This window comes from Mobula hypostoma, chromosome 3, assembly GCF_963921235.1.
Source record: "Mobula hypostoma chromosome 3, sMobHyp1.1, whole genome shotgun sequence".
NCBI classification, from domain to species: Eukaryota; Metazoa; Chordata; class Chondrichthyes; order Myliobatiformes; family Myliobatidae; genus Mobula; species Mobula hypostoma.
The window spans coordinates 116371332-116379354 of record NC_086099.1 but is presented as its reverse complement, the minus strand read 5'-3'; positions in this window follow the sequence as shown (position 1 = coordinate 116379354).

The following is an 8023-nucleotide window of genomic DNA, read 5'->3' as shown; positions in this document are numbered from 1 at the left end:
GGACAGACAGTTGGAGAGAGAGGAGAAACAGAGGGAAAGGGAATTTGAGCTGGAGAAGTTAAAGATAAGGGCCGAGCAGGGGCTCGTGCCGAACCAAGGTGGAGGGTTCCGGACGACCCAGGAGGTTAGGCTGGTTCCCCCATTTGACGATACCGATGTGGATCGGTACTTTCTCCACTTCGAAAAAGTAGCTATAAGTCAGGACTGGCCGAGGGATAAATGGGTTGTTTTACTTCAGAGTGTACTGAAAGGGAAAGCCCAACAAGCTTACTCCGCTTTATCCGCGGAAGATGCCCAGAAGTATGAGGTGGTGAAGGAGGCCATCCTCAGGATTTATGAGTTGGTCCCGGAGGCATACCGGCAGAGGTTCCGGAATGCGAGGAAGCGGTGGGACCGCACGTATTTGGAGTTTGCTCGTGAGATGCAAACATATTGTGAGCGTTGGTGCGCCTCGAAGGGGGTAGAGGGGGATTATGACAGACTGCTGCAGCTGATTCTGATTGAGCAGTTTAAAGGTTGTGTCCCTGAGGGTATGAGACCCTACCTCGATGAGAAAGAGGCAGCCACGTTAGCCGCAACTGCTAAGTTAGCGGATGAGTATGCGTTGACGCATAAAATGAAGTTTGCCCCGAGTAAAGGCTACCAGAAGGGTAGTCAGGACGGAGGGGAGAGTCCGCCGGAAAAGTCAGAAAGTAAGCCGGGGACTAGTGAAAAGCATAAGGTAGACCGGGAGCAGTCTGGTAGGAAGTCTCCTGGGGTCGTCTGTTATAATTGTGGGAAAGTCGGACACTTTGCGTCCAGGTGCTTTGCCCCAAGGAAGGAGACGGGGAAAGGAAAAGCGGAAATTTTGAATGGCTGTATTGAGCTGTTAAGCGAACCGCTAGGGAAGGACAGGTCTGAAAAAGTCCAGGAAGGGCGCGAGAGGTTTATCTCGGCCGGACTGGTGTCAGTGAAAAAGAGGTTAAAACCAGTTCCAGTGCGGATCTGGAGAGACACGGGAGCGTGTCAGTCACTAATACTGATGAGTGTATTAGAGTTTAGCTCAGAGACCCAGACTGGAGAGGTAGAGGTCAAAGGTGTTGGGGAAGGGACAGAGTCAGTCCCTTTGCACCAGATACATTTACAGAGCAACCTGGTCTCTGGACTAGTCACGATCGGGGTGAGGTCCGAATTACCGATGAAAGACGTGGAAGTCTTGCTCGGTAATGACATCGCCGGAGGAATCGTGTTCCCAGTCGTGAGATTGACGGGTCAGCCTGCCAGCATGGAGGCCCCGCCCGCGATGGTGAATTTGGCTGAAACGTTTCTGCCAACCTTGTATGAGACAGGGTGTAGTGAGATAAGAGGTAGTGAGGGAGCTGGGACGGACGTAGCAGTAGCCAGGAAAGAAGTTGTGCAGACGCAGGAGCGAGACGAGGGGCTGATGGTTTTTGCCGAGACAGCTCTCTCTGACACAGCCTTGACAAGGGAACTAGTAGGCTATTGTGCGCATGAGGAAGTGCTAAGGAAGAAAGGGAAATCAAGTACAGTACCCGCAGATGAGGAATGGGGGGTGGTGCAAAAGAGTTATGGGGATGAGGTTTTTAACATGGCCCACGAGGTACCCCCCGGTGGACATTTTGCGGTGCTGGAGGAAACAGTTGGTGGAATCACGAAAGAGATTTACCGGCTGCCCAGGGGGAAGAATGTTATTGATCATGACCGACGCGAACTGAGACGGTCACCGGCTTTTGATATGCTAACAAACCTAGTCGGTGTTAGCGTGGAAATCAGTGAAGCTAGGGGCCCCCTGCTAAGAGGAAAAAAACATTTTGAAAAGATTAGGATGGGATCGGTCAGATGGGAGAAGGCTATTGTTTTGGCCAGGTCTACTGATAAGGTCTCTCCCTTAATCCCCGAAGGAGTAATTAAACGACTCGCACCCATGTGTTTGATTGTCCCGAGGAAATGCAAAGAACTGGGACGTTGGGTGATTGTGGTTACAATAGGGCAGCCAAGTAAACAACACCCATATTTTTTGAGTAATTCAGTGACTAAAGGGCTGATGAACACAGAGGTGTGTATTGGCAATTTAATACGGCTGTCTGAAGCCAGCTTGATAGTGAACCTTGAAAAAAATGAATTCGGCCACACGAAGGTCACTTACCTGGGAATTGTGGTGACACAGGGGCAGCTGGCAGTGATGCAAGCTACAGTGCAGGCTATCGCTGACCTCCCAACCCCGACAGACAAGAGGGCCCTCAGAAGGCTTTTGGAGATGGTGGGGTACTGCAGGAAGTTTTGCAATAACTCTGCGGTCAATACCCGTCCCCCTCCTACTAAGCCCTTGCGAGAGAAAATTGAGTCGGAATGGGACGACCCTTGTTGTTGTGGTCCGGGACAAAAACCAGATGAGAGGTTACATTGGTCGCAATTCATCAGTGTTTTTGGCCACTATGAAGTTTGCTGAGTTGGAGCCTGGTCTAAGGGATTATTAATAACACGTGTAAAAGGAACAGAAAATGTGATGACTGTCTGTCAAGGTGTGACAGCTTCAAATTCTCTGTATTAGCTAAATAACTGTTAAAGATGTATATTGTGTATGTGTCAGATAATGTAGTCATGTTTGTAATTTTTACCTCCCGGTAAAAATCCTTAAAGGGGGGAAGTGTTACGAGAATACACATAAAATTAAGATGTTTGCTGGCCTGGGCTAGCATCAGTGGCATCAGCAGTTGGTCTGCCACCTGCCCTCAGGGGAAGGAGAGATAAGAAACAATGGAGCAGCGTCTGGAGATGTGTAATGAAGGGATGTGGGAGAGAGAGCTGTCTGGAGCGGCTCCCCCCTTTGAACCCTGAACTGTTTGAAGTGATGGACAGGCGATACCCCAGCAGGGGGATAAAAAGGGACAGGTTCGCTAAGACAGACACACACGCCACCCGAGGTAACGAGACCCTGGAAGCGGTACGCTTCTCACGAGTGGGTGAGAAGTACCAGACAACGACCAGGGTGGAAAGGTACGATCAGCGGGAACCCGGTGTGTGTCCGCCCTTGCCTGGGCGCCGGGTTCACTGCAGAGGATCGGCCGCATCTGGAGGAGGGGTCACAATCGGTGACCTCAGGTGACATCACCAAGGACCCGCCCAAATGCTGTTTGTGAGCCATCCCGCTGGTCTGTGAGTGAAGCCGTTCTGAATGATCAGTTGTTCCTATTCTATCTCTCTCTTCCCCCACGTTGTCCACCGCCATGGCAATGATTACTGCGAACTGAACTACTAACTGGACTGAACTTTGAGTAATTTTGAAATTGGTCATTTACCCCTAGACAACGATAGAGCTTGATTGATGCTGTTATCTTAATTCTGTGCACATGTGTGGTTATCATTGTTGAATTGTTGCATTTATTATCCTTTCGATTACTGTGTTGCTTGTTTCTTTAATAAAACTTTCTTAGTTCTAGTACTCCAGACTCCAACTGAGTGATCCATTTCTGCTGGTTTGGCAACCCAGTTACGGGGTACGTAACATCAGTTATCCAGAGACGCTGAAGAACTGAACCGACGTTAACAGAAGTGTCGTTAATGTTTCCTGGTGACGTCGAGGATGTCGTCGAGGCGGGCGAACATATACCTGAATAACATGTTTCGAAGGATCTCAGTGATGAATGCAGGTGATGAGATGGAAACGAGTGGCAGATGATTCTTCTATGATGGGTAGAGTGAGAGGTGCCTGCCTGTGCAGTCCTGATAGAATCCTAACACGTTTTTCAGATATGATTTCCGCTATGCTGACTTCAGTCGATTTTATCACGTCCTGCAAGTAACCTGAAACCTTATACTCAGTAACGCACTCCAGTAACTTACCAACCACTGAATTCAGGCTAACTGGCCAGTATTTGCCTGTCTTTTGATTCCCTCCCTCCCTAAAGAATGAAATTACATTTGCAATTTTCCAGTCCGCAGGAAACATTCCAGAATGTGATAACAGTGCGGACATGGCCCAGGTACGGACTGAGAGACACTGAAACTTCCAGTTGGCTTATCTACCTTCAAACCTTTTAGTTCCCCAGTACTTCATGAACCCTGACACTTTAGCATCCACAATACTGCTAACGTCACCCACAGTGAAGACCGACGGAAAATACTTCTGAAATTCGTTCACCATGTCATTGTTCCCCATTACCACCGTTCCTGCATCGTTTCTGCTTTTGCCTCTCTATTAAACTTCATGTTTCAGAAAAAAAAACTTCTGGTATCCTGTTCAATACTATTAGCTCGCATACTGTCATATGCCATCTTTACATTATTAATGACTTTTTTTAAGTTGCCTACTCTTGGTTTTTCAAAACTTCCCCATCTTATAACTTCCCACTACTTTTCCCTCTTTTATATGCCCTCTCTTTGACTTTGACTTCTCTCGTTAGCTACGGTTGTGTCATCTTTCATTTAGAATACTTCTTCCTCTTTGGGCTGTGTATATCCAGTGTCTTTTGAGATGCTTCACTGAAATTCCAGCCATTACTGCTCTGCCGTCATTTCTGCCAATTGTCCTTTCCAATCCATTCTCTCTCATGCTTCTGTACTTTCCCTCACTCCACTATAATATGACGTTTGTTTCTCCTTCCCAAATTTCAGGCTAAACTCGATAGAATAATGATCACTTTCCTCTAAGGGTTCTTTTATCTTAAGGTCTCTAACCAGTTCTGCTTCATTGCACAACACCCAAACAAGAATAGTTCATACCCCAGCGATATCAACCATGAGCAGCTCGAAAAAACGATCTCGTAGGCACTCTAGATGCTTTCAGCTCCTGGGTCTACCAGATTTTCCTAATCTACCTGCATATTGAAGTCCCCATGACTACTGTATCTTTGCCCTTTGTCATATATTTTCTGTCTTCCGTTGTACTTTGTAGATCACATCCTTAAAACGAGTCCGGTTGCTCTTTGAACCACTTAGCGGTCAAAGAGCTACCAGTTTCCCTCCGAAGTGTAATAGTAACGGAATCGGCTTCAACCTACTTTGTCTTATCTACTGACTGTCGGAATTGATCGGACAGGTGAGTGTTATTTCCCGATTAGTCAGGAATGCAGGTAACAGCACAACTGACACCTTTCTATGGAAGCAGGTAATCTACGGTCCACGAATATTGCAAGGTTACAATTCGAATAGCTATCAATTAGCTCGATACTCGGGTTAGCACATTCTTAATGTATATGAGATTTATGGGCTTCTCGTTAGCCAGCGCTGCCATCAGAGAAGTCATACTTATCAGTTCACAAGACAGCATGGCTGTCATCCAAATCCTTTCTGACCCTGTGATAGCCCTCATACTCCGCCGAACAACATGAATATGGTGCTCATCCCGGGCACGGAGGTAGTGTATTTTCGGCTTTGCGTACCCCGGACTCAGCAGCCATGGGAATTCGCGTACCAAGTCAGTGTAATTCAGTGTCCAGAGAGTGCCACATTCATGGCGCCATTCAGCGTATACATAGAATTCCCAGGATATCGCTTCTGCGCAAAGTTGCTAGTTCCTCCGAATGAACGGACGTGTGATTATCATGCCACCTACACTGACAATCCCGCCCCTTCCCTGTGCGCTGGGGAATCACTTTCAGATTCCAGAACTTTGGGTAAAACTTATGCTAAGTGGGGAAATGCTAGCTCTAAACACCTACTCCAACGTGGCGTGGGGAGTGGAGTGAGAGGTTGGAGGAGGATGCTGAGGTTTTTATACCGTACTATTAGAGTACTCCCTTCCGGCTTCCCTCATAACAAAATACCAAAATTCAAGAAGCTGGATAAGTGCCCCCGAATATCGTCATTGTAAGGATCCGGTATTAATTGTATCAATTTTGCACGTGGTTAGGAGCACCCATAGAAATCCGATAATATGACACGTTGGTCCTATATGCGAACTCAATCGCCATCTCCAGGAACGTGTTATAGGACTACCCACCATAGTTCCGGTTCATCACTGTTGCCGTCAGCATCCACCACATTGCCATTCTGCAATGTAGGAAGACACACACGGACTCTCTCCAGGTTAAACTTTGGGTATTTAGACATAGATCAATCTTGTTAGCAAAAACAGCAACCTTTAAGATTGCTTCCCAAATCTTCCGGTCTTCAAAAAAATATATCCGCCAATATGCAATTTCCTCAAATTCCTATTTCCCTCGGAAATGTAGACATCTCATACCCGGAACAAATAGGAACAGATTTTCACCACGTTAACACGGATTACACGTGTTAATCCGATTTAACTGAAAGCAGATAAAGAAGTGTAACCCTCGCTTCGGCTAGCAGCTTAATCTAGGGGTGATAAACCCCCTTCCCGGCCGAATTTGATAAATCTCGTTTGGGTGGATGCTGCGCGATGTCCCCTGTTTCAAATCAGTACCTAGAAATAATCACTGATTTCAGTTCAGCGTTCAATACCATCATCTCGCAGAGATTAGCGGAGAAACTGTCGCCGTTTGACTTTAGCACTGCCATGTGTCGCTGGATTCTGGATTTCTTGACAGAGAGACCACAGTCAGTCCGTGTTGACAGGAATATCTCTGACTCCACCACACTGAGCACTGGATCCCCACAAGGCTGTGTGCCTAGCCCATTGCTGTTTACACATGACTGTGCAGCCAGATTCAAGGAGAATCTGATCATTAAATTTGCAGATGATACCACAGTGGTGGGGCTCATCAGCAAAAATGATGAAGCAATGTACAGGGAGGAGGTCAAACACCCAGAGAGCTGGTGGAGGGATAACAACTTGATGCTTAATGTCACCAAAACCAAGGAGATGATGGTCGATTTCAGACGGTCTCAGCCTGAGCACACACCCCTCAGCATCAGCGGCTCCACAGTGGAGAAAGTGGAAAACATCAAGTTCCTTGGGGTGCAGATCTCGGACCTGGTCCAGGAACACCACTGGGATTGTGAGACGGGCCCAGCAGAGATTGCACTTCCTGAGGAAGCTTAAACAAGCATCACTCCCCACTAACAACTTAACTACATTCTACAGAGGCGTGGTTGAGAGTGTGCTGACCTTTTGTATCACAACCTGGTACTCCAGCTGCAGTGCTGTCGACAAAAAAAGCCTTGGAGAGGGTGGTTAGAGGAGCAAAGAAGGTTATTGGGGTCTTCCTACCTTCTGTCCAGGACCTCTTTCAGAGTCGATGCCTCCAGAAGACACAGTACATCATTAAAGACCCCTCACACCGTCTCCATGAACTGTTTGTTCTTCTGCCATCAGGCAAACGTCACAGGAGCATCAAAACTAAAACCACAAGGCTATTAAACAGCTTCCTCCCACAGGCAGTCAGACTGCTAAATAGCTGCTCTACCTGACTCTGCTTTGGACACTTTTAACTTGCACTGGACACTTATAACTTGATTTTAACTGACATGTGGCTGTTGTGTTTTACTATTTATTGTTATGTTTATTACTTGGGGTTGCGTTTGTTATGTTCTGATTGCACTGCTCCTGAGAAACGCTGTCCCATTCTGCCCTGCAGAGCTGATGTACGGTTAGAATGGCAATAAAGTTTTTTGAATCTTTGAATCCTTGAATCTTTGAATCTTTAATGAACAGTACACAATATGCGGTTAAACGATTAAGATTTATAACTCTTACTTTGAATGTGTGGTTACTTGAGAAACAAAATATAAAGGAAAATGGCGCCAATCTTATTAAACAGTCGGTGCACAAATCGTTGGAGCTCACTCAGCAAGAGCTTCCTTCGACCATTCGATCTCTTTCCAGCGTCACCGAGCCCAGGACTCCCGCCTGGAGTCCACCCGGTCGGGAGTCGCACCGACTCCGTCAAGTTGCGTCTCCTCTCTTCATTCCCCTCGCGACTTCTGATAAAAGCCCCCGAAACCGACAGCTTTCAAACACACAAGAAAGAATAACATTTCTCCCATTAGATATCCACCCATTATTTCTACTTATAACCCAAATATTGCTGCTACAGATAAACCATTATCTCAGCAGTTAACCTTACAGAGAAGCCCTTACTGAAGCAAAAACAGAGAAGGC